At 38.3% G+C, this 27,074-nt stretch overlaps 1 long non-coding RNA gene across 1 annotated transcript in view; it reads left to right on the top strand.

The window, feature by feature from the left end:
• The first annotated feature begins 13,104 nt into the window (after window positions 1-13,104).
• LOC127475591 (uncharacterized) overlaps window positions 13,105-27,074 on the top strand; it is a 42,930-nt gene continuing 28,960 nt past the window's right edge. The window contains exon 1 of the long non-coding RNA XR_007906255.1: window positions 13,105-13,241. This is a non-coding gene — a long non-coding RNA (uncharacterized LOC127475591). The remainder of the gene's footprint in view (window positions 13,242-27,074) is intronic.

Genomic DNA, 27,074 nt, shown 5'->3' with positions numbered 1-27,074 from the left:
GCCACCATCACTGCCAAGGCTCTCAGGTTAAAAGTGATGGTCACACAGGTATCTCCCACTCAAGCTTTCCTTGCAGATTGGCCTTTCTCCTGCTTGTTCATAGTCCTGTGCCCTATCCCTTTTCCCCTGTGGTGTCTTCCAGGTGCATTGAACTCACAGGTTCACCCATGACACAGCTGAGGGTGGCTCTGTGTCCCAGCCAGGAGACATCTTCCCCTTGGCTCCTTGCAGCTTTGCTCTGTGATCCCACCTCTCCTTCTGACTTCACCTGCCTCCTCTGCTGTAATGGTTTGAAAACATTTCAGTCAACCTGCAAATTCCCCATGGCTTACTAGACCTGAGATGGTTCACCTTGCACTTTTAGCACTGATTCTTTAGCACTGATTTACTTTGAGAATCAGCTATGAGAGGGGGTAAATCAGCTGTTCTGGGGTAGGCACTGCTCTCTTCTGCAGCTCTGCAGGGTTGTCTCAGTGTGGAACGAGGTGGTGCCAATGGGCAAAATTCACTGCTATACAAAAAGTCTGTGCAATAATTCAAATCCTGCTTAAATTCTTGAGTCAGGATTTTCAGGTTATGTTTTGTCCTGGTCCTCTGCAAATGGAGAGACTCACCTTCAAGTTTTTGAGTCAGGTGCTCCAGAATTAAATGCCTGCAGACAGGTCTCTAAAATGGATGCATTCTGTATCATGTAATGAGTTCAGAAGATGCTAAATTGATTTCCAAGACGATGAGGAGAGAATATCAGGAAGATATTTTATAGAAAAAAATAAATTGCTGGGTGGAATGTGTAGTGCTCAAAGCCTTATCCCCCTTTGAGCCATTCAAATCTTGCTCAGATTTCATTGTGCATTTTTTTTTCCCATTGAGTTCCATAGTTACTTGTAATTACAGAGGTATATCAGCATCTGAAATGGGGAACTGGGGAAGAAGCTGAATTAGATTAACTGCTGTTCTTTACTTTGATGTGTTAGCTTCTGTGTTCCTGTGATAGAAACCTTTTGTCTTATCCAGCACAAAATCAATCCTAGTCCTAAATCCCTGCTTTGGAGGACTTGGCAAATACATAACAGAACAGCTATCATTTCTTAAATAATCCAAAGCAAAGGGAATTTTCACATTTCTCCGGCATAATCTTTCCACTGTTATTAAAACAATAAGCTCACTCTGCCATAGGAATTTTCCTATTTTCTTTGGGTTTTTTTTTATGAAAGATTATAGGTTAAAGAATAGTTTTCCTTATCTGTTTGCTTTGTGTCTTGAGTACAGTCTCTTTTTAATAAAGTACTGGAGAGAGGCAAATAGAATACCTCATGAGAGTCTCCTGCCAGTGATTAACTGAGAAATTAAAAGTTGTCTATTGTTCACATATATTCCTTGATGACCCTTCTCAAAAGCTTTGAAACAGACCCTGAAAGCTTCACAACAGAACCTGAAAGCTTCTTTTCCTAAGCCTGTAAGAGCTTGATGAAGTAGAAATCACACTTTTTTTTCTTCCTAAAAAAAAAAAAGATGATGTCTGTTGGAAATTAATTTGTCCCTCCTTAAGGAGAAAAACTGTATGATGCTGATCAGACCTGGCATGACACAGGGAGGGATGTGCAGAATTCTCTCTACAGTTCTACTGGTGCAGCTCATGCCCAACCCACAGTACTCCTGCTGTTCTTACTTTGGTTTTCCTGTGAGATGGGGCCACCAGTTGTGCTGAACTACAGGGTGAGTTTGTGCTGCTTGTAAATGTCCTCAGGGGACACAGCCACTGCTTCTATTTCTATGTTCTCAGAGTTCCCCAAAGTTAAAAATCTTTAACCACTTGGCAGTCTTCCTTGGTGGGAAGTTTGCTCTGACATCCCATGGATCCAGGTCAGAAACATTGAATCTTTCCTTTCTGTTCCCGTGACAGATCATTATTTTTATTTTATTAATCACTGGTTAATGCTGAATCTCCATCCAAGTAGCAGCATGGCTACTACAGCAGAAGAAGGATGCATGTGGCCCATGGACCAGATAAACAGACCCTGCTCTTTTTGACCTCTTCCCAGAACCAGTCACTCTTAGGTGGGTGTATATTTGACCACTGTGTGAAGAAAAAGTCTCTTCTCTCTACACCACCTTTGCATTGCCCCTGCCAAGCCATACTTGACCCTGTCACAGCAAACCTCTCTGATAAGAGATGGTTGGCTGGATTGTTGTAGAGGTGTTTGACATTCACCTTAGTTCTTCTTTAATGCCATTGCTCCAGTATGGAAGACTTGAGTTGACCAATATTTGACAATAATCCTTGATATTTGATATTTGACCAATAATCCTTCTGGTTTTAGGCACAGATGTGCAGTTTTGTGTCTATTAGCTCCAGTTGTATCCCAATGTTTTGCATAGGAAGTATATAATTAGCCTATATGATCTGTATCTAATATGAATTTATTTAACTTTACAAGTTCAAGAGCTCTTGGCATTTTCTACAATGAAAACTCTGAAGAGAGAGACAGTAAGGCATCTTTGTGGCTTCCTGTACTGAGACAGGCCCTGCCACTAATTTTCATCCTTCTCTCACTCCTTGCTGAACACCCTTTGCTAGAAGAGACAAAGAGATTCTCTAATAGAGATTGCTAGAATTTAGAAATAGCTCAAGTGAAAATACTTAAGTGACAGTCACTTCTGTGGCTCAAATATTTAGTAAGAATGTGGGGACTTTGAAAATATTGAGTTGACAGAATGGCATAAAAGAGCTGTGTTGGAAAGGAAAACTGAATTTAGTAAGTGCAACTTCTTGTTAAAATTCTTGAATTACGTTAATTTTTTTTTATTTTATTTTTATCCTGGCAGATAAGAACACAAAGGACATAAAACAAGATTTCCAAATTAAATTTGGACTTTATATGTACGGAAGGAGCAAATTAAGGAGCTTACTGGCTTCTGCTTTCCTTCCAGACTGTGACAGATTCCTCACTTGATGTGAACAGAACATCTGCTCCCTGTCCAGAATCCCTCTGCATTTAATTTGATTGTGATTCATGTTTTGCAGAGGACTCAAAAGCTTTTGCAATAATAGCATCTTCCTGAAACTGCTGAACTCTGTTTTGGCAGGTATTATGGGAAGACAAAATAAAAACATGTTCCATGGCTCAAAGAGTCAGCTGTATGTCACACCACGGACACCAGGGCTGGGAGATAAACGAGATAAAGTGATGAGCTGGAGGAAGCAGAGATAATGTTGCTCAAATGAGACTAACATTATGAAAAAGCAGAGTGTAGAGAGGTATTTGCAGAAGGATAAAAGGTGGGTGGAAGGAAGGTCTTCTGGCAGTTTGGGAATTCTGGGGTGGATGCTGATTCTACAACCATCACAGTGGCTGCACTGGGAGCTGCTCATGTGCACAGCAAGAACCATTTCTGTTTGAAGTATCTTCTAGATTTTCCCAGTTTTCTTATTACTGACATTGCCTGAAGTCTCTCTCTACCATTTTGTTTTTTAATGCCAAGTTCTCTTACAGTTTGTGAACATCAGTTCTTTCCAGCTAGTCTTGGTGCTCCCAGGGATGCCCAACATTTGTCTTGTCCCTCATATTGCAGTTGTAAATGCTCATGTGCTGTTATTTCCCTGGATGTTCAGCTGAAAGAGATGGAGTGGTTTCATTTCCTGTTTGCTTTCACCTTGACTTCCCTCTGAATGCTCTTGGTAGATGTATTCATTAAGAATGCACTCATGAGCAAATATAAATAAATGATATGGAAAGAAATATCCATCTTCTGCTTCTAGAGATCATCATGTTACATGTTTTGTAGCTGACCTGGCAGGATATTGAAATAAATCAATTTTTTTCCCCCCAAGTTTCATTCAAATGTGTATTGGAATCCCGAAAATCTGATTTGTTGGTAGTGTTGTGAAATCAATTAAATATTTTTTTTTTAATATTGATATTTTAATGTGCTCTCTTTCTGAAACATTCATGGAGACATTAAAAACTTCCCCCCTTTTTGGTTATTCAACAGTATCTCCAGTGAAGTGCTTTCAAAGCAACGAGCAAAGGCAAAGAAAAGCATTGAGGCTCTTTGTAGAAAAAAAGTCTTTCGTTCTTTGTGTCACAATCACACAAATTCACTAAAACAAAATTCATACTGAAAACAGGCAATGAGGAAACCCACACAAAATCACACAAACCAAACTCCAGCCCAGGTGTCCTGTATTATCTTTTAAGGACAGCCTTAGGAAGATAATTAGTGTTATTCTAATTAGTGTGATGAAGACAGTATAAGTGCCTAGACAAAAGAATAATAGAATATTTCTATGCAATGTAAGCCACTGGAGCAGCTTTTTTTTTTGAGCTCCAGAACTACATTCCTTTGTTCTAAAGTGAAAATCATACAACATGAACCTGAATGTACAAAGAGTACCAGAGTCCTGATTTCAGCAGATTTGGCCTGATAGAGACTGTTTCATTAGTTTTCAGCTTTTGGAAACTCTCTTTGTACCCTGATTGGGAACCTCCTCTTGCATGAATCACACAACCAAAAGCCCCAGTGGTACAACACAAATTTGTGTGTGATAGGGAGAAAGGGACTGCAGTTAAACTGTATCAGCTTTTATTACTAGTATTATTAATTGCTATTAATATCATGTGTTGACCTACTCTAATCCCTGTTCTGCTGCTTATTGATATTATTCAGCATTCTAGAATATCAAAAAATCTATATTGTCTTCAAACAGGCTGGTACTGTTATAAATTGGTCTTTTTCTTTATAGAAAGAGACAGACAACAGGATCATTCAGAGCTGTTCCACACATTATTTTTTGCACTGTGTGCATGATGCTTGATTAAAATAGAAGCCTGGTCCATTTATTAAAGTTCTATTCAGCAGAAATATAATGTATAATACAGACATTCTGCTCCTTTTGACTTGTTTAGCAGAAATGTAGCTGAATAGTGCAGATCAGGGCAAAGATGCACAAAAAGCAATGCACAGTTTAATAATCTTAACTTGCTGAGGCACTTCAGTCTGCGATGTGTAAATCCAGGTAATGCAAAAACTGACTGTTTCTATAAATTTAAGGTTAAAAGCTGCATGGATCTAGTGGAATCAGGCTGGGTCTGTGAGTTATTATAAATTGAAAATTACAAAGAAAATCCAAGCTCTCCTACATACTGATTTTTTTTTTTTAATCAATAGAGTTAAGCTGAAATTGAATACTGTGAACATTATTTAAAAAATAATATTAGAAAACTTTCAGTTGCAAAGAATGTGCTGTATTATTTTCCTGTGCAAAGGATGCTTTAAGTTGAAAATATACATATTAATTTTAAATTGCTTTTTATTCTCAGTTGAAGTTGAAAGATACTTACCATCACCTCTGGAAAATTGTGTGAAAATGATGCCCTTCACATAAAATGCAACTAATTGAATATACAATTCAAACCCAAGGGGTGCAACCAACATCCCGTTGTCTTAGGGTTCCATGTACCTTTCTCACTTTTGTTTTATAATATTGGGGACAAATTAAATTTCATATATTTCATGTTTAAACAAAGCTGCACCTTCTCCATAATTTGAAGGTAAATAGAAACACTTGACTGAAAACAGGTAGTTATGCCTACCCTGTTACTAGAAAGCCATGAGAACCACTGGAAGTGTCTTCCACCACCAGTTAATTGACAAGACAAGTCTATGTATTTCCCTTCACGTTTCTTTATTAACTCATCAGGAACAAAAAATGCTTCTCTGGAATATGGTAGTGCTTAAGGATGAAAGCTGAAGCGACATATTAGTCCCTGTTTTTATGAGTGCTTCAGTTGCAATTGTCTTCTCTGTGGAAGTTCTCAAATCCTCAGGCAGAGGGAGAGGGAGCCACGAGCTGGCACTAAAAGCACACAGGGGAGCTCGGTGCCTCTCACCACATTTTCAATTAGTGTCTGTAGGTGTTAGCAGTGTGTGTGTGGTGTCCCAGGAGCAGCCTCATCCTGCATCACTTAAGTAGGGAAGAGTCTCTGATGAGAGCAGATGGCATGGGCAGTAATGTCTCTTCTGCTCTTCTGGCTTCTCAGCATCTGCCTCGAGTTTCGGACCATGGCTGTGGTTCCCAGAAACACAGTCATTAAGGTCCCTTTTCATTAGTGTGGAAAGCAAGAGTGGAAAACTGCTTTCTTCTGCTTAGACTATAACAGAGCTAATGGAACAACTCTAAAAGACAAAGGATTTTTTTTATTGCTGTTGGAGAAACGTTTTGCTCTCAAACGGAGTTCTGCGATTTTTTTTCTTAGTTATGTAACCTCAATAAAAGCCACGACAAGATGAAGCTCTTGTGACAGTCCTGTGCTCAACATGCCCAAATAAATGAGGCAGTGGAGGAGGCATCTCTCACAAGGCAGTATCCCCTCAACCCTGTAGCCAACAGCAGGCCCTTAGTGTGCTCTTGTAACACCAGATCTCTCTCCTACACGATGTTTACTGTCAAAACCCATCCAAGTGTTTGGAGGGGAGACTGAGCTGGTGTCTTGTCTCAGAATATGATAGCTTTGAGAATCTCTGAGGGCGTTGAAGCCCCACCAAATCTAAATATGTTCTTCCAGTTGCTAAAAAATTAGGTGCGTCTTCAAGGTCATGATAATATTAAATTGTTCCTTTAAAGCTCTGTAATTGTTAGTGTAAAAGATGCCTTGATCCAGAAAGATGTAAAAAAAGCTCAAGTATTTTACTGGAGTTGAGAGGGCACTTCATACAAAACAGGGGTGAGTTACAGGACGTGGATAAGTGCTACATTGCACTAGGAGAGGATTGGCTACAGAAAAATGCAGTGTGCAATTTTGTGTTGAGGCAGTAAATCCAGGAAATATAAATTTTTATCTCTGAGTTCTGAAACATTTATCACTAGGAGCTTTTTGTTTTTAGCCAGAGGAGATGTAAATTTGTGAAAATCAAGTAAACTGGAGTCCTACTCATCTTGTTAATTCTTCTTCTGAATTTTCTTTCCTCTTTTTCCCAATACCAAAAGTAAGTTTACACTAGTCTTTGTGCATTACAGCTCGTTTCTCCCCTGCAGATACCTTGTGGGAAGCTCAAAATAGAATAATGGAGAAATAATGAAGGTAAAATGTCAGTTTGCCTGTATACTGAAAATATAATCAGTGCAATTTGTCAGGCTCATCTGCCCTTCACTAGGAAAAACATTGATAAAGATTCATCCTTATGAGTCCTTAGGTTAATGCTTAGGGTTCCTTTTCTTCCAGAATTCTTTGCTAATAAATATAATTTGCATGCTACTCATTACACTGCAATTTGTGATTCCTTGTAACCACCCTAAAAAAGTCTGTGTTCTGACACTTCTTGTATTTCCAGACCTCTTCTTAGGTGTTCCTGGGTGTTGTGGAAGTTGGTAGCTGTGCTTCAGAGAGCTGAGTACCAGGTCCTTCCTACCAGCACAAACTCAGAACTTTGGAAGCCTGAATTAGATGCGCTTCACATAAGTCATGTCCACACAGAATGTTCAGTGAAAGTTGGACCATATACCAACAGGCATCAACATGATATACTTGAATGTGACCTTTAAGCTGCTTCTCCAGGTTTCTACCTGCTGCAGAGCTGAGTAAACAAAGGAGAATATTTACACTCAGCAACTTTTTGAAGATAACTTCTATTCTTCTCAAATCCCAATGACATGCATCTCTTCTAGATGAATTAATTTCTGCAACTTTTATATTGTCTAGCCTATTCCTGGCTACAGAATGAAACTATTGACCTTGACTCAAGAAATCCATAAAGATAGAAGGAATCAATTTAAAAAATAAAGTGCTTGTGAAGGAGGTAAGTTGGCTCTAACACTTTGAACTATGTGGGCTTGATCATTACTGCAATGCTTTCTAACCCTGTTAGTACCTCTGCCTTGCTGATGTTTTCATGTTGACCTAAATACATAAAAACTCAGTTATATTTCTTGTTATTATGTATTACAAGTTGGTGTAATATGACTGTACAGTGAAAAGTCATTAGGTCTGCAGATAAACCGAATTTTTCTTGGCTGATCAAGAAACACATAAATCAGTCACACCTTTCTGATCCCTTCTTTTCCATGTATTTTCGTCCTCCTTCAAACTGTAGTTTCTGTGCTTTAATATCAATTACACTGTAAAAGAATGAACTAGAAAGGGAATTTAAAAATGTAGTTGTTTCTCTTCTTAATTTTAAACTTTATCTTGGAAAATCCCTTCTGCCATGAAGCCACGTGCCCCAAAAGATCGATCAAAGAAATGAAAATAATGACTTTTTTGCGGTGGGGTTTTAGTAGATAAATCTCACCAAAGCACTCTTGGGACTTTCACAAGATTAAAATACACATTTGTAGAGCAGTGATGTTAACAAACCAATGTCCTAGTGCTGCATCCAAGAGCTGCTGATAGAGTGCTCTGAATTATTTAAAGTATAAGTGTTCAAAGATGCCTGTTCAGACTCCTCACAGACTCAAATTTGGTGTTGTTGCTGCTGCTGCTGCTGCTGCTCCTCTTTTGTGTGGGTTTTTTTTTCCCAGTGGATTATTTCAAAGTACATTTATATTAACTGCATAAATCTCACTGTGCTCCCACGAGCTGTATTTTATGGTTGCATTATATTTACAGATGATTGGGGCACATAGAGGTCACTGGTGTGACCCTTTGAAGCAACTTCCATTGAGGTTCAGTTGGCACCACACCCTGCAGGGAGACTGCAGCACGTGGTGAGGACAAAGCCACAAATGACTCATAAGGTAGCCCAGCACCCTCTTAAGAAAAACGCTCCTTGGAGCCTTTTCAGTGTTAAAATCAAGTCACTGTGTTCTTGCTCGCTTCTGTAGCAAGAAGTTCAGATGACTTCAGTGGGACCAGTGTGACAGAAAACAGTACTTTAGGATTGTGGCCCTCACAGTTGTCTGTATCCAGGCATTTGTAGCAGTACCACAATTTACCAGGTTGCTGTATTTCTGTTGAGTGATGAATTTCAGAGGCAAAAGGAAAAGCTGTGTACAGCAAATGCTGTCCTGATGGCTCATGTTGGCTTTTTGTTTGGGCTTCTCAGTAGAAGAGAAACAGGAAACTTATGTTTTTTCCCTTCAGGAAGGGCTCCTTCTGTCCAAGTTTTTAATTCTGTCTCTAAACTACGGGATGGAAAGGCAAATACACATTCTGAAATGGCTGAATGAATGCCTCATGCCATAGGAGCACACAGTCTGCTGGAGCAGCCCTCAAGTGACTCCTCCCTTGGACCCTTCACTCTTGTTAAGGACTAATGTGAGTAGGTGAAACTTAGAAAGTACTTCAAGTGTTGGCAGGGAGACCAACAATAGCCCTTCTGTAATGATGTCTAAACTCCAGTGCTGAGTAAGTGACAGATTTGGCTTCCCTGAGCGTGGATGTGTTTTTAGGATGAGATTCAGATGGGCTGTTATTTCAGGATCCACTTGAGCAAAACTTGCAGCTGCTAAAGTGATCTTAATGCAAATGAGTCACATTCCTACCTATATTGTAACAGCACAGGATGGCCTTCCAGTTTGTGACAACTGTGTGTGCACACAAGTGAGGACTATTGCCATCATAAAGAACTCTCAGCCCAATAACTGATCCATAACCAGGTTATGATAGAAGAGAGGACCCCCATACACCCGTGGGTGTCACATTGTACCACATTTTCTACATTTATCTGTGCCAGGGAACCCTTCTTCACTCCCTTGGCTCAATCTGTTGTGTGATTAATCAAGTAATGTCTCACCTGTATGGGAATAATCACAAACACTGTGAAAGGATGAAAGCCACTGTGCTGGTGTCAAACTGATGGCAAGAAATTTTGGAATGATTGCCAGAATTGTAGTAATTTCAGCCATTTCAAAAGAGCTTATAGTAGTTGTTAAAAAGAATGTGCCTCATCATCCTGGGAAATAGAGGCATTCTTGGCCTTCAGTCAGGTGTTCTTCAGAGCCAGTGACACATTTATGTGATTATAACGACAAATGACTTTTCTGTCCTGCTCTGTTTGTATAATAGATGAGGTGTGTGTATGCTGGTTAGGATGGAAGGAATAAGGGAGGATGGAATATTTACATTTCAAATACAGGAAATTGTAAAATTTCCTCATTAACGAAAAAAACCCAAACAATCCCATCAAATGTCAGAAAACCAAATTAGGATTTTAACTTCAAAGGTATAAGTCTCAGGCAGGACCTTGATTCAGACTTGGGCAAATGTAGCTGTTCCATTTCTTGGCCAACCTGAGGCTTAAGAATTCCTGTTGGAGCTGTTATGTGTCTGTTTTCTGCTGATTTTGTCAGCCTGCTCAAAGGACAGGTGAAGCTTTTCTGAAGCCAGTTGATACAGGTCCAAAACCTGCCGTCAGCTAAACTGGTCCAAATCATATTTGATCAGATTAAAAAAAACCTGAGAGCAGAATTTGGCCCATTGTATTTCACAAGTGCAGCACAATGTTACACATACAGATCTCTTGATGTTCTTGCTGACTCTGCTGGCAGTGCTAATGAAATTATGAGTTGAAATCACAGCTGGAATTAGTCATCTGGATGTATTTTCTTTGCTGTATCTGTTTCACAAAAGAGTTTTACATTTTTGAAGTGAAAAGAACAGTTCAATTAAGTGTTTAATAGCCCCAGCTGCCCTCCAAAATTAGTTCAAAGACTGTAATAGGAAAAAAAAAAGCTGAAATTGAAGGATTCTTCAATGTTATACATTTAAATTTTGATTTACGAACTTGGCAGTCAGTGTTTACCAATTAAAAACATAAATAGGGTTTTTTCATCTTCTCCAAATGACAATACTGTTGTTCCTTAGCTGGTCTGTGTTGTCAGCCTGTGCCAAGCCCTGATTCTGCCACAGCCAGGGAACTTGCCTTTGCACCTGTCAAGGCCCAATCTGGGAAGTGGTGCACGATAAAGAGTCAAAGTGACAGCCCAAAATTGTTCATACAGCAACCCTTTAAGTGCTTGGAGGGACTTTTCTTTCACGTTTTAACTGTACAGTTTCAATTGCAAAAACCTTGTTCTCTGCACCAAACAATTTTCAGCACCAAAATCAAAGGAATTCTAAGTTTGCCAGTAAACCCTGACATTCAAGGGCTGAAGATCCTCAGAGCAAGGCACACTGAAGAGTTATATCACTGGGAGATTTTCCATTGGATTCATATTGTAAGAGATGGATTAATCTTTCAAAGATCAAATGATCTGGAAATACAGATGTCATCACTGGGTTTCTGTTTCTTTTTATGAAGTGTGCTGGCCTGGATGTGGCCCTGGGCAACCTGCTGGAGTGGAGGGACCCCTATGCCAGAGGAGCTGGCCAGCCTCAGCTGCTGTGGGATTCTGTGCATTCAACAGGATTTACACCCCATTTATACACGGCCAGTGGACCAAATAAAATGAATACTCTGGAATAACTCTGTCCTTAAACTATGTATTACAGGTTTATGAGTTAATATAAACAAATGCAACAGGAAGGATGATTCACCTTCACCCCCCTAAGAAACTGTAATAGCTTACACCAGAGAGATTGTCAGTATAGGATAAACTCTTTGCCATATTGGTACCTACTCCTTAGCACTCATCTTTATCAACTCCCTTTGCAGCAAAGAAACAAATCCTGAAATTCTAAAATGGCACTTTGCTTAGTATCAGAATTAAGCTTTTGTGCCTTTAGGTGGAAATAATTGGTATCATTTTATGATACTCAAAAATTAATAAGAATGGAATCTTTTTGCTCTCAGGAAATTTATCTTGTTTTTATCATCAGAACAGTGGAAATTGAGAAAGAATAATCTCCATTGTCAAAAAATATTTCTATATACATAAGTTAGGAATATAGTGCTAATTAACAATGGTAAAATTAGATTAATTTTATACTACTAATGTGCTAGTCATTTTGGTAATATTCAGACAATAGTTCAGGATACATGCTGAGAAAGAATATGTTCTTAAGTACTGCCTATTAAATGAGTCAAATGAGTGAAACCATTGTTATATTGCAAAAAATCACTCATGTCAAGGGCATGGAGGGATAATATAATAAAAGGACAAGAAGAACTGACTGGATTTTTAGATGCCAAAGTAACTTTTATATGTGAAGTTACAAACTCAAATGGACTTGCTGCGCAACCCCTTCAATCTCAGTTCTGCTAAAGTTTTGATAGAAAAACCTTTTCCAATGTAACTTAAAATGCTGTTTTTTCCCTCTTGTTGACAATAGTATATGATTATGCACAATTTCTCACTAACACCTATAGTGACTCCCTGTTGAATGGATTTTTCATACAAATGCAGGAGGACAATAATTTAAAAAGAACAGTGTTTTCAATAGACTATGGTGAAGCCTGTTAAACACTACAGGAAAGCCTTACTTTTTCTTTTTTTGGCTACATGACTCTCCATTCTAGTTCTGGTTTGTGTCTTAAAAAAAGATATTACTTTTACTTAAGCAGTACTAATGAAACCCCAAAGCAATACTATTTTGCATATGGCAAAGCTAACCCTTATTATATTTGTATAAAACATCAATTATGTATAAAATACATTTGAATAAAATATCCCCCCTATTAATTTATCTTCCACTCCAGCAGAACTAAGGGTATTCAATAAATCTGATTCCTAGTCTTTGTCTTGCAGCTAAAAAAAAGAAGTGGTATAGAAGGCTACATGCATATGGGGAAAGTCAAGGCCTTTTACTTGTTTAATTTTTGCTACTTTTATAACCTTTTAGGTTGGAAGTTATTCTTGTGTTCATCATCTAAGTTTTCAATATAAATACCCCCCTCTGTTATAATGCTGTTACACTATCTCCTCTTGAATAGCCTCTCCTTTCTCTGTCCAGAAAGGTATTTCATTTATAATTATATAAGAACATTGATCTTTTGTTGCTTTTTGAGTTATTCTCTTACTAATAGGTCAAGTCTATGTTCTTTCATATGAAGAAGATATGCAAAAAGGCTACACGATCTACTGCACAGTTTTATCAATAAAGCAATTAATATTTGAGTAAAATAATTGTGATGTCTATTTTTCTGCAGACTATGGGATGGCAGTAATCTGTGATGGATCCAGTGTCCTGGAATAATCTCTTATCTTCCATATGACTGGTGTTGGAGGTGGAAAGAAAGAACTGAGAGTCCTGCAGGAGAATACATCAAGTAAAAGAGCAGCTTCTGCTGGAGTGAAGCAGATGTGATGTAATGTTGCTTTCCAGGTTGAAAAACTCCTACCTAGAGAATTTCCTGAGCATAAGGTAAGGTAATATTCAAATGTGATTGGAATCACTAATTATTTGCCCTGGTGTTCTGTAGATATTCCACCTTTAGCTGCAAAAGCATGTCTAGGAATCCTCAGGCTTTCAGAGTAAAATGGAGCTGGCTTAAGACTCAGTATAATTAAAAAACCCCCACAAAATGCTGCATGCTTTCTTCTTGGGTGTGCACACACTTCCCTCTCCTCAACCCAGAAAAACTGGGCTTTTACTGGAGGGTCTTTATTATATTTACATGTGGTTTGGAACATTCACGTTCAGTTACTTGTGGTTACTGAAGTTAGATGGTCAAAGGATGGATTTGTGAGCTTTATTTCAGACCCAGCAGGAATACAGTGAGAAGAGTTATTCCTATGAAATTTTAACTAAAATACGGTAGAATTGTGTCAGAGGCCAATCTTTTGCAAATTCCAGTGTGGTGTGTTAGACTTTTGAGCTTTTTATTGATTCTGAATCCAAAATTGAGCTTTGGCTAACCTTTGTTCTGGTAGACATAACAGAATTAACAGAAGCGTTGTTACATATCCGAGATAAGCATAATAACATTTCTGTATTTTTAGATTTGTCTCAAAAAGGTTTTGTACATGTAGGAGTTGAAAACATTAAGGAATCATGAAGCTCTTAATTAGCCATCAGTATTCTTCTCACTCATCATAGTAAGTGCCAGAGAAGGATGTTCTGTAAGAGAGAGAAGTTTGTCTGTGAGAACAGGATTTCATAGTAGGACAGCAATGACCACTCACAAACGGAGTTCAAAACATTCTTTAAGGTCCATGTCATGAGAATACTTTGGGAAGGAGGCTCAACCTCACAGCAGAATTGGATTTTCTCAGTGGTGTGGGTTTTTTTGGGGTGTTTTTTGAGGAACAACAGGCCTGTAGTCCTCACATCTGTAATTTGGCCACAGCAGATATGACCTATGTAAATGGTGGACAGTCCTGACTTATATTACAAAGGCACCTTTAGAAAAATCTATAAGAGATGGAGTGAACGGGACTGTGTAAACTCTGTGAACCTGTTACATTTTCCCTTCAGTGTGAAGGCACTGCTTTGTCCATTTATCAGTTGTTACTCTCCAGAGGTCACACAGTGTCTGCTGTAGTGTGTCCCACGTAATAGTTAAATCTTCACTAGTTCTGTAATAAATATAAATAATAATGCTAATGCAGTGAGGCACAGAATTGTGTGGAGAGCATTTGCAGAGTGCAGGTTTGCTTGAAGTGCAGAGCATGTTCTGAAATGCCCTGTGTGGCACAGGCTGTTGTGTCATTGTTGTGTCAGTCCCACCAACAAAGTGGATCTTTGTGGAGATGAGTTTCATTGAAAAGGAAACAGGGTTTTTTCTAAGTTTTACTAATCAGCACATATTACTAGGCTTAATATTTTTGTTGCTTCCTGCAATTAATGATGGTGTTTATGTAACTCAGTAATTAAATCTGGAGCATCCGATTGTCTTTTGGCACTTAACATTAATTTTGGTGGGGCTAAGTCACTTGAGACTGTACATATGTGATCATAAATCAGCCAGAGAGAGAAGTTTATGCCTCTGTGATCCAATTATTTTTAGGTAATCCATGATGCAATTTTTTTCTCTCTTCCCTGTCAGTATCCAAATCCACAATAAAATAGAGATTTGGATTCTCCCCTTCTGCTGGTTCTAACAGGAAAATTATCTCCAGTGAGTAATAAATATTTCATGTTTGAAATACTTGCTCGCCATTCCACCTTTTTCCTAGAACAGGTGGCCATATAATCCATTCTTGCTAAAGACAGTTCTACATGTAAAGTATAACATATGCAGTGTTGCATGCTAAAGAACCATTCAACTCTAACTGAAATGATGAGAAACTTTACAGAACTACTCTGGGCAAATTTGTATTTAGTCTGAATCAGACTCCTTCCTCTGAGAAGGTTGTATCCTTCTCAGAAGGATGTGTGTAGAAATGTAATGCTGATGTGTGTAGAAATCAGCATTATTGTGTACATGTTGTGTACATTATTGTGTACATTATTGACAAATGTGAGAACATGCCTGAGTGCAGCTTTCTGAACACCTTTTATTCACAGATTTCCCACATATATCTAAGGGCTCCACTACTTTTTGTTATTATTTTCACAACAGAATAGTTTTATTTAATTGTTGCACTCAAACTTCATTTTATTTCATTATAAAGAGGCACAGTTTAAGATAAGAAACAGCAGGTTGCCAACTTCTGAAAGGTTTTTTTTTTTAATTATTTTTATCTACGGAGCTTAAAATTACTCCTGTGGTAATTTTCAAATATAGTTTAGAAATAGCTTGTCAAAAATTATTTATTCATCTAATGATAGATGTGAATATCTTCTGGGATTTTACAAAGTGCCTGAGCAAGTTGGAACTAATGAAGTTTAAGCATCTAATATGTTTAGCTTATCTTAAAAATCCTGTGAGGTGCTAATATAAAACGTTTTAGACCCAACCACGTTTTCAAAAGTGCCTTAGAGACACTTAATTGATTAAATTAGAAATAAACCACCCATCCTAGTAGTTAAAACCCTGAATATAAATATGCAGAGAAGTATTGTTGCATTTGAGAAGATTTAAGATTGGAAAAGAAACAAGGCTTGCAGGGAGAAGTGGTTAACACCACTAAAAACCAGAACACTTTTCCAACCCTTTCCTTATACCTCTGTGGTGTGTCTGACAGCCTGTTTGCCTTTTCCAGTGCTATCAACTAATATTAAAATGTATTGCTGCCCTGAGAAAACCTTGCACTTCAACATGAATATCAACCTGTTAGTTATTAAACCAGGAGAGGGTAAAAAATATCCCCTACTTTGTGCTTAAAGAAAAAAACTCTAAAGCCTGAGAAAACATAACAGGAGTTCACCTGGGGATGGTGTGCAGTGACAATAACAGTACACACCTCTTTCAGAAGTGCTACAACTTCCAAGAACCAACTTTTCTGTTTGAACTAGAAATCAGAAGAGCCTCCAAGTAGCACAGTAGCTACCAAGCCTCAATTATTATTCTCTAGAGACAGCTCTTGACTATTCATGATAAAGGCAGCCAAAGCCCCTTGGGTTTTGTGGAATGCTGTTAGATATCCTCAAGCAGCCCTGTGTCTGGAGACGGTTTATCAATCCAAGCAGCACTATGTGCTGTACTTTGCTGCTGGGTTTAAGCTCCTGTGTGTTCAGGCCAAACTGGCATTTGTATGACATAAATACTCTGAAATTCCAGGTCAATGTTCTCCCAGTGTTGGTTAAGCAGACCAAAGCCAAAAGAGTTCAAATGGAGTGCAACTCCACCTTATTCTCATCAAAGCCACGGTGATGGACATGACATCTGGACTCAAGACCATACCAGCATTTCCATTTCCTTCCTGTTTTTGTAAGCCAAATGTGAGTGTCTGCTATGACTTTGCAGAAAAATCCAAGAGACTGCCTCTGCATAAGGCAGTGAGATGCCATGATGCTGTAAACCATCTCTTGAGAGCCCTGTATTTCTGCTTTAAGCCGGGGGACACAGAGAGTTAGTTCCTGATTAAGCTGCGTCATTCGAATAACAAAAGTTAGGCTGAAGTTACTCGTGTTTACTTTCAACTTGAATGGAAATGCAAGAGGCTCATTTGGTGAAGGAATGGGAAGACACATCCTGAGCTGGCTCTGTAGGAGTATTTTAGGTCTTCTTACAGGATCTAATAACTACTTGTATCCTTTGTTTGCATTTGCCATGTCTCTTCAGATTCTGCTCGCTCTGGATGAATGGTCTGTTTGTATCAGGTCCATTTGTACCAGGTTTTGAATATTTTGTCTTATAGTCTTGAAGGAGAGTTTACCAGTAATGTCACCTCATCTCAGTAAATTGCATGTGCTTTGCTACATTTTTGCCTTCTGTTCCGTTTCTTTTGAAGGCTTTGCTGGAGAGTGAGAGCTGCCAAAATTGCAACTGTGCAGTACTTCCTGGCCTGGCAGGTTTCACATTTCTCCCTCGCTGACAATGCCATGAATTACTGAATGATAATGTGGTTGTTGCTTTTTAAGCCTTTCCCACACCTGTCTTTGTTCGTCTGCAGAGATTTCATGTTCTCTCTTAAAAGACTAAAACCGAAGCATTTCCAAAATAGTGGGAGGAAAACATGCCCACAAAAACTCCTTTATTTGATACTGGTAAAGTACAGGACAATTAAAAGCAGCATTTATTGGAATTGATCAAAGCCCTTTCCACAAGGGAAAAGAAATATTGTAGGTATATGCAGTCCAGAGCTAAGGTTAGGCCTGAATTAGCCTAAAAGGTTCTGTAAGCTCAAAATCTGGTGATTTAGGTATCACCCCCTCTCTCCCACAGAGAAGACTCTTTCAAAACCATGCACTTCAATCCTAGAGTTGAAGCACCAGAGCTCTGTGACGTGTATCTGTCTCCTCAGGATATACAGATATACTTGGATGCATAAATATTTTCCCAGACATGAATATTTTTTCCACCTTAGGAACCTAGTGAGAAAGAACATTGTGGCTTGTCATTTGAATGCCAAAGTTCCAAGTTGATTTACTACAGACAGTTACAAAATGAGAAGGAGTTGAGGCCATGTCTGTTCTCTATTTTTCCATTGCTGCATTGGGTGACCAAAAGAAACCACTGATAAGAGCAACACACATCTATAAGTCTCCAGAGTGCCTTCTGAGGGAGCAAGTGCCTGCTGAGGAGAGCTCTGCACCTCAAAATATATGGTAGCAATTAAATTACTGCTAATTAAGTTTAGTAATCCAAAGGCTCAAACACTAATGAGCTAAAACAGAAAATGTGAAAAGAACAGAAATACCTTTCCTGTAACTTTTTATGGTTTCCATCTCATAATTGCCCAACCTGCACTGAGAATTGCTTTCTGTCACATGTCCCATCTCATTTCAATTTGTTATTCTTGGATTTCTTTTCCTTTGGGGCAATTTTGTTTGTAGTTGCTGTTTGCTTACAGGATTGGAAATAAAAAAAATGCACTGCCTGTCATAAAACAGTTTACCTGGGAGAAAACAATAACGGCACTGAGGCAACTGTACAGTTACATTTCTTGGTAAATATGTGCTTTTTACTGATTGCTTTTATTTTCATAATTCCTCTCTCACAGCCCTTGACAGCCTCTGATTCCCAAGGATAAATTCCCTGTAGCTCCAAAGCAGGCTACATCAGTTAGACCGATAAAAGTGGTTGTATTAGCAGTGGATAATATCATAGAATGGAGACAAATCAACAATCAATAATGGTAATAATGTGTCACTAAAAAATAATAATGTTTAAATGGCAGCAAAAATTATATATTGCATTTTTTCCTCCAAGTCTTGAAACCAGGAATTGATTTTAAAAAGCAAGCAACTGAAGTTAGTTGGTACGGGGTACGTTTTAATGATATCTGGGAAGGTAATGTTAGTTTTGTTTCTTCACATATTTAAAAGAGCTTTTATTGGTTTTAACTATGCCAGATAGAAATTTTATTCTTCTGCTCTCAATTTTCTGCAAGTTCTACCTTGTGTTTTATAATGTGTTATCATCAATTGCCTTATTTTTGTAATTTAATAAGTATTCTTTCCTTATTACTTCATGGGGTTTTTTTGTCTCTACAATGAAACTTTAAGAATGAGTAGGTTTCCTTGATTATTATTTTGTAGCACTTGGAAAAATAATGGCATTGTAACTTGCTCTCACTCATGCTATTCTGTTAAATTCACATCAGCAATCAATCTGCTTGGTAATTGTTTCTGGCTTCCTGGAATTGGTTCTTTAAAAGCACTGGGGTTTAGACTTTATTTTGCTTGCACATAAGAAATGAAGTAGGATGATTGGTTTCACCTCAACTATCACTTTTTTTTAGCTCTAGGAGGAATTAGTCTTTATCTCTCAAGGTAAAGTGGAATATAGATTTCCTAGCACATTGGATGGAACCCTTTTGATTTAGGAAATTATCTTCTGGACTAGCACCAGTCTTTTAAGACATTTCATATTGTAGCCTGCGTGTTAATGCAACATTTTTCTCTAGGTAGAAACTATAAATTGATATTAGGAACCCAAGCATCCTTTACTTTTTCTGGTTTTATGGTCTGTAAAAAATGTCATTTATATCCCATCTCATGCTTTATCTGTTATCATACTGAGCATTTGAGATCACTTTCATATTATTTTTCTGCGAATCAAAGAAAGGTAATTCCATCTTTTTTCACAGTTTTCTCAAATGCAAGGAACACATTTAGGAAATATCTAGTTTCTGCTTATGAAACAGACACAAATTCTATCCCTTCAGTTGCTCTATAATGCAATATCTTTCTCATGTTAGATATTTTTCTATAATGGCTTTTGTACTTGAGGACAAGAAACAGTAGCTTATATCGAATAAATGTCAGACAGAAGATGTGCCAAATTTTCAGTGGCAAACTGCAGTGAAGCACCACAGCCTAAAAGCTGAAATATATTGTTTGGAGTCACAGGCTGGCAAGAGCTGCTGGATATGTCCTGATCCTTTTCTGCTAACATTTTTGGTGGAAATTAAACTCTTTAGGTTAAACCAGGTACTCAGCTTGCTCACTCACCAACAGCTTCCTCAGGCTTTTGTTTTATTTACAGCACCCTTGGAATCAGGAAATTTAAACTCTCAAAGCTCTCTCATTATACCTTGCTGAAACAAAACCGGTACAGACAATAAATATTAGTCAGTTATTTGTGGAGAAAATAAGAATTCACATCCTCCCCCCAGAATCACTCTCCTTTGCAGCCAAGAAATGGTGCCATCTTCCAATGCTGTAGAAATATTTGAAGCTCAGGAATATGTATTTTTCTTATTAACCTCTCTCCATAGCAGAGCAGCATGGTTTACATATGGGAACTCAGTTGGTGCTGTACTCTACTGGCCAGTAAAGAATGGGGGGGATGGATTTCAGGGTTGCCAGAAGGATATCTGAGGCCTTTTCGAGTATCTGTGTGAATAGCATTGCTCCAAGGGTAGCCTTTTTTCCTTTTTCCTGTGCACACTGTCATTTAAAAGTGCATCCTGGTCTGAAAATAACAGATTTGGTTTTTGCAAATTTGGAGAAGGATTCTTTTTTTTCTCTGTTGGTGTGGTATTATCACATCCCCACTGTTTTTATCCTTCACAGTAGACTTTTTTAAAATGCAACTTAAAAATAAAATCTGGCTGCAGCAAGGGAGGGATTATCACACATTAATTTGATATGCTCGCTCTGAGTGGTTTTATTGCTTTTCACAACAATTTAGAATTTCAGTATTCATAACCCATTTTAGAAATTATCATCAGAGGACATTAGTCTTACCCGTGAAGGACAGATGATATACATTTTTACAGCTTATTAGGCTCCCAGATTTACCCTGAACACATACGCCAAGTCTGCTTGAAATATTGGCCTCCTACACAGCTCCACGTAAATGACTGGGTAGATGGTCCCACTGGGGTTCCTGTTTTGTACCCTGCAACTATCAAGATTCAGTGTGCCAGTGAGGATCCTAATGAGAGCTAAGAGTGCCGAAACTTTTGGTTTTCATGGCAACCACACAATCTGTTGTACAATAACTATTGCTTTGTCACTTGTTTCAAGTGGAGCTTCGAAAACAGTTGGCAGTAGAAAAGCATCTTTTTATGCCTTCTCTCTACTGAGTCTGATGTTCTTGCCTGATGTGTTTTGTTAGCACACAAGATACATCTCTTTCCACGGAGCTAATGGGCAGGGGGTTTTCAGGGGTGTTAATGGCTGTGTGATCAGCTTGCTGTTCATGGCACTAAGATAATGAGAGTTTCCTCCAGGGGAATGCTGATGGGATCCTCAGCTTGGCTCTTCACCTCGGATGTATGGGCTGAAGCTCATGAAGGTTTTAGTCAGAAGTGAGGAGAGGTTTAATGTCAGCAAAAGATTACCTGTTAGCTGCAGAAATGTAATTAAATAACAGCTGGGTGGGGCTGAACATAGTTAGTTGTGGGGGGATATTACAGAGACAGGAGGCTTTTCACTCCTCTCAGAAGTCTGTTGTCTCTCCTAGTTGCTCTGGACCACAGTCCCAGAATGGTGCCAGGGCAGGAGGTCTTGATATTGATGGCTAAAAACCACAGTCTGTTATCCCAAATATAGTGTTAATTTATACAGATCTGTGTAAAATAGCCAACTTTCATCTGCTAATCTAAATGGCAGTAAGATCTGAGCTGCTGCCTGCTAAAAGCCAGGAAAATGACCCAGTAGCGTTTAATGGGCTTCAGATCAGACCCAGGATATTAATTTCTGCAACAGCCTTTAGGACATGAAACAAATGCCTGCCTAACTCTTTACTGAAGTGGTTTCAGAAGGGTGATCTACTTTAGGGTAGACCTCAGGATAGTGGGAATTTTTCTTGAGAAGTGTGATGACAAGGGAGTTAGATCTATTTCCTTTTTTCTTTTCTCTTGTGTGCATAATTGTAACAAATTTACCCAAGAGGTACATTTCTGTGTCTTCACGGCGCCATAGGAATCTGTCACTGATTAAAAAGAAGCAATCAGTAGAGCCCCTTTGATCTGGGTGAGGAATCATAGAGTTTAAGAGCCAGGGAAAGCAGTTAGATCATCTAATCTGACCTTCTGAGTGCCACATGTGCTTTGCATGTCACTCAAATGTCATTGTGGGAGACCCAAATTGCAGGCTGCAAGCTCCAGCGGTACCTAACTCTGGGAGCTGCCTTTGGATGCCTGCCCTTTTGCTTCCTGCACTTGATCTGACACAAACATTCTCTTTTGCTTTGATAAAATAGGTGGTCTAAAGCTCTCAGCAGAATGATCTGTTCAGAGACAAACTGCAATGTTAAAGTGCATTTGCCTTTCAGCAAACATAATATGCATCAAATAATTTATCTCAGTGAAGGCTAAATAACACTTCACTGTGCTAACCAGGGAGCTGCAAACTTCTGTTGTCTCGAACAACATTTTGTTGCTTTGATTATGTTTTTCTTCATGAAAGAAAACAGCACTGATTAAGGGTTGTTTGGAATTAAAATATTGAGTATTTGAGCTGTCAAATACCATGATGAAACAAGAACAATTGGAACATGAAAAGTAATTTTCATTTTCAGTGTCTAAATCGATTAATTAAGAAAGAATTAGATTGGCATGGACATAACTAAGAAATGTCAATAGGCAACAAGTGTCAACATGGTAATTTGGGCCAGTTTTTAAGTGTATGTGCATAGTCTCTCCCTCGCTCCTTCATCCATAACTTATAAATCATTGATGGGCTGAAGATACAGAGACAGGCATTATAAAAATATGAGGATTCCTCCAGTCTCAAGATTTGGGATTTCATGATGAAATAGTTGAAGCATCTGTGTGATTCAGGAGGTCAGGCCCCCATCCCCAGTGGAATACACAAACACAGCCAACATTGATGTGACAGGAAAGGGAGGGAGGGAGCCAGGAGGTGTGTGAGGGTTAAAAGGAGATCAGAGTAGAGCCAGAAGTAGGTGTAGTTCCTATACATTTCTGTCTTTCAAGGCACGTGTTGCAAGGTGGGCTAAGTGTAGATCCAGGTGCACATATTCAATCTGGAGTTTCATACCTGCCACTGGCTCAAGTATTGCCCCACACTCCTGGTTTATTCTCCCCACGATTGTAGTGTGAATTGGCAGGAGAGGCAATTACTGTCTCTGAAAGTGCTGGGCTGTTTATACTTTTGCTTGTTCTTCACACGATGTTTTGAATAGCTGCTCTGGGCAGAGGCTCTCATGGATGGCATTTCTCCCAACACTGTCACTTGAAAGTTTGAAGTGCTGCTGCAGATATTTTGAGAACACCTATCAAAAGGGGCTTTCAATGCCATTCAGTTCCTTTTGCTGTCTCATCTAAGTGTAAAAGAGCCACAGATAGAGCTGTTTAACTGCACTGGTGGCTCTCAGCCCTGGGATTGTGGCTAACCAGGCAGCAGATTTTCCTATTCACAGTAGCAGTGTCTCAGTCACTTTCCCAATAAGTTTCCAGGTATGTATTAAGAGTTGCATTTTCTTTGGAAGTTTTCCTTGCTCTCCCTATGGATTGCATATCTTGCTGTGATCTGAGAGATACTCTGCTCAGTTTTCTCAAAGCATTGACACAAATCCTGGTGGCAATTTCAAAAGCTCTGGCTGGGGAGGAGTTAGACTTCCTTTCTTCTGCTACCCTTGCCTTACTTATCTGCTGTCTCAGAACAATAGGTGCCTGTCTCTAGAGACTGGATTCCCTGTCTCCTGCCTATCCATGTCTGTTATTGATTATTGTGTATTTTGTTTTGCATTTGCCTTTGTCTTTCTGGTATAGAGTGGTTACCATCAACATCGACTTTAAATCAATTCCCTGACGTTGACAATGGCTGTAATTGATTTTCACCAGGCAATTATCTTTGTTGTGGAAAAAGTCCAGATATAATTCATGTTAAAGTGTACTGAAACCTGTGAGCCAAACCACTGTAAGTCAGTGTTTTAGCAAGATCAACCCTCCAGTTCTAAGTGTATGCCACTGCAAGATGAAAGGCACTTTCACAGGGCTGTCAGGTAGAAAATGAAAGTACAGCAATTAATGCTAGAAGTTTGATGTGTTGTGTTAAGTGTACACAGATAGAGTCACATGTGATTAGATACTTCCATGTACAGTGAAATGTCACCCCCTTATAGAACTGCACATCATGTGGACACTTCAAGAAGGGCAGGTGAATTTTAAATCCATTACTTTTTCCTCCACTCTGCATTTGCAGGCAGGCTTTGAGGCAAAAACAACAATGTGCACAAAGTGCTGATACCTGGTGTTATGGAAATCATATATTTTTAGAGTTTCCTAATACTAAGTCTTCAAACTTGATAACACAACACTGGGGACACAGCAAAGACTATTTGAGTGAATATTGCCATGTGAGATGCTCATAAAACTGGGGCTTGGATTCTTACAACAGACCCATGAGTTCAGCCCAGCAGCACAGAACTCCTGATCAGATTTGTTTCAAATAATCATACAGCCAGTGTATGTCTCAGTCTCTCCTTACCATACATGCAAATGACTTATATATATATATATATATATATATATATAGTTTTTTTCTTTTTGAAAGTGTCAAAGTTGGCAAATCCAGCTGGAGAAAGTCAGCACAGTTTCCTCATTTGTCACCTGGCTTCCTTGAAAAGATCCCAACCTTCATCCCTTTTTCATTCAAGCCATAATTGTACCACACTCATCACTTCAAATGTGTTCTGGTGTTATGATTAGCTCCAAACAGAGGGTAAGCAGTGAAAAGCCTTGGAACTCAATAGCTTTATTTGACATTTTCATTATGTTTCAACAAAATATCATATCCAGACATCCCAAATATTTTCTATTAGAAATACATTAGTTTTAAAGATGGTTGTGTCTGGGTGGCCCAGTAACCTTTAGAATAAGGCATTCTTTGTAAATGTGTGTTTTTCTCCAGAAGTAAACTTTAGAATTAATTGCAGTGAAAATGGAAAGTAATTTTGGAAATTTTTTTATATAAACTTAGAACTTCCCTCATCTCACTTCTGAGTACAGTGTCCAGAGCAGTTACAAAATAAACATATGCATTGTCCCAGTCTTCCTTTGGAATACAAGTTGAAGCTTAATTCCCAGCAGAATAAACAGAATTGTCCTCAAGTCTATGCAAAGAAGCAAAGAAAACAAATCTATAGGATGTCTGTCATGTAACTCATGATTTTTTACTTTTATAACTAAAAATGAGGTACCTGCATCGCTCTAGAACTTCTGGTGAGCTGCTGATCAAGGAATGTCCAATTATTTTAGAATGTCAAGAGCAGTTTAACCTCAAGATGGTGCTAGATGGTTAAGTTGGCTGTCACAACAGCTATTGTTTATAATTTATTTTTTTTCAGAATGAAAAAGCAGTGATAACATGTAATTGGCTAATGACCAGTAAGAAAGGACAAAGAATTCATAATAAAGTGCATCAGTTTTATAAATTAATGTGTTTATCAACCTGAACAAGACTTGAATTGATTTGAAAACATATTAACTACATCAATGTGTCAGAATAAAATACTGCTTAGGAAGAAACAGAGCATAGATAAAACAGAGCATAGATTGGAACCACAATGATAGGAGATATCAATATGTAATTTGACAGCTTACCTAGTTATTACCAGGCAGTCTGGGATTAGTAGGAGTGTCATTCTGGCAAGTTAAAGTAATCAAAACAAAGTAATCTCAGATAAAGAGTAAAGAATTAAAGTTCTTGAAGAACTTAAGGAACTTTACTACTTCTTTCCCAATAAATACCATGTAGGAGTTCTTTAATTATTTCAAATCGAGCTATTTTTATGCTAGAAGGTGATTATCCAGGGCATGGCTGTGGTATTTAAACTGTAACCCATTCTTGAATCAGCAGGGAAATGAGCTAATATGGCAGGACCTGACAACCTCCTTAGCACAAGCAGCTGTGCAGGTGATGTAACTGCAGAATAGAAAACACAGACAGTTCTTCAAGCTTTTCTCTGCAGTTATAGCACCAGGGCTGGTTTTCTAGTGCAGCCAAACAGTGACCAGATGACCAGAAATTCATCTTACACTTAAGGGAAAGATTCTTCAAAGGAGCCCACGACAACGTTGTTGCTGTTTATGCTAAAAAAGTAGCGCCAGGCTTGTATGAAGTGCCTGTGACTCCGTGTGGTGACCTCTGGAACGGACCTGCTTCCTGTGAAAAAATCTTTTCCTAAAATGAGATGTGGGTCTGCTTGAAGATCCTGGTTCCTGGGCACGTCTCCAGTGGCCAGTGGGTGTTGGAAAGCAGAGAAACTCTCTTCACCACACAGGGCACTTTTGTTGTTCTGTTTATTTTCTTTTATCATTTTCAATGTTTCATTTTCTTTGTTTGGGTTTTTTTTTGTTTTGGTTTGGTTTGGTTTTGGCAACAAGATTTAGGCTTTTAGAAAAGCTGCAAAATGGGAAGAATTTACGTGTCAAGTTAATTTATTTTGCACTAGAAAGGCCTTTCAAAAAGATGGCTGTTTGATATATATAATCTTATAAATGAATCAGCAAAATAATATGGGGACTTGGGGATGTGCAGTGACAGAAAGCTTTTTATTAAATTTTATTTCATTTTCAATTTTGAGGTTTTTTATTCTCCCAGGAATTTGTCTTGATATCTTCCAAAGTTTTTATAATTGTTTGATGCAAGCAATTACTTATGAGGTGGCTGAATTGCCCAAGATAACGTTACAGAAATGTGCAAAAACTGGCATTAAAAAGGGCTGCTTAATCTCCTAAAATAATTGAGAATTTGCCATCATTCCTTTGCAACCTGAAGAAAACAAGGTTTTACAGTCCTTCTTTTTTGTAAATCTGATATTATATAAATTACCACACTGCTGCCTATGTTGCTTAAATATTAGTTTCTTTATTGCTTTTATAATGCCTTTTTTGGAGAGAAAGAATCAGCTAAATGTAATTGTTTGCCTTTATAAAACAGGGAAATAGAAACTGGACTGTGTGTCCTACCCACAGATTTTTATCAGATACAGATAAAAGTATAAATAGCTTAGGAGACAGTGTCCTCTTAAATGATGATCCTAAGGTTAGTGGGGCTTTTAGAGAATATTTTTCTTGTCTAGACAGTTATAAAGAAGCTGGAAGTTGATTTAAGGTTTTATTATAAGGAATATAATCCCACATCATTCATATTCAGTATGCAAGGGGGAAAAGATTTATGTGTAATTTTAGAATGCAATTCATAAGAAAATATTATTCTGGTCATTGCAGCTATCTAAAAATCTATTAAAATTATTTCAAATGAAAAATAGATGTATTTTAGAGTAGT

Source organism: Manacus candei, unplaced genomic scaffold, assembly GCF_025592945.1.
Source record: "Manacus candei isolate 608988 ecotype Guabito, Panama unplaced genomic scaffold, ASM2559294v1 h1tg000002l, whole genome shotgun sequence".
NCBI classification, from domain to species: Eukaryota; Metazoa; Chordata; class Aves; order Passeriformes; family Pipridae; genus Manacus; species Manacus candei.
This window is presented reverse-complemented; position numbering and strand designations above follow the sequence as displayed.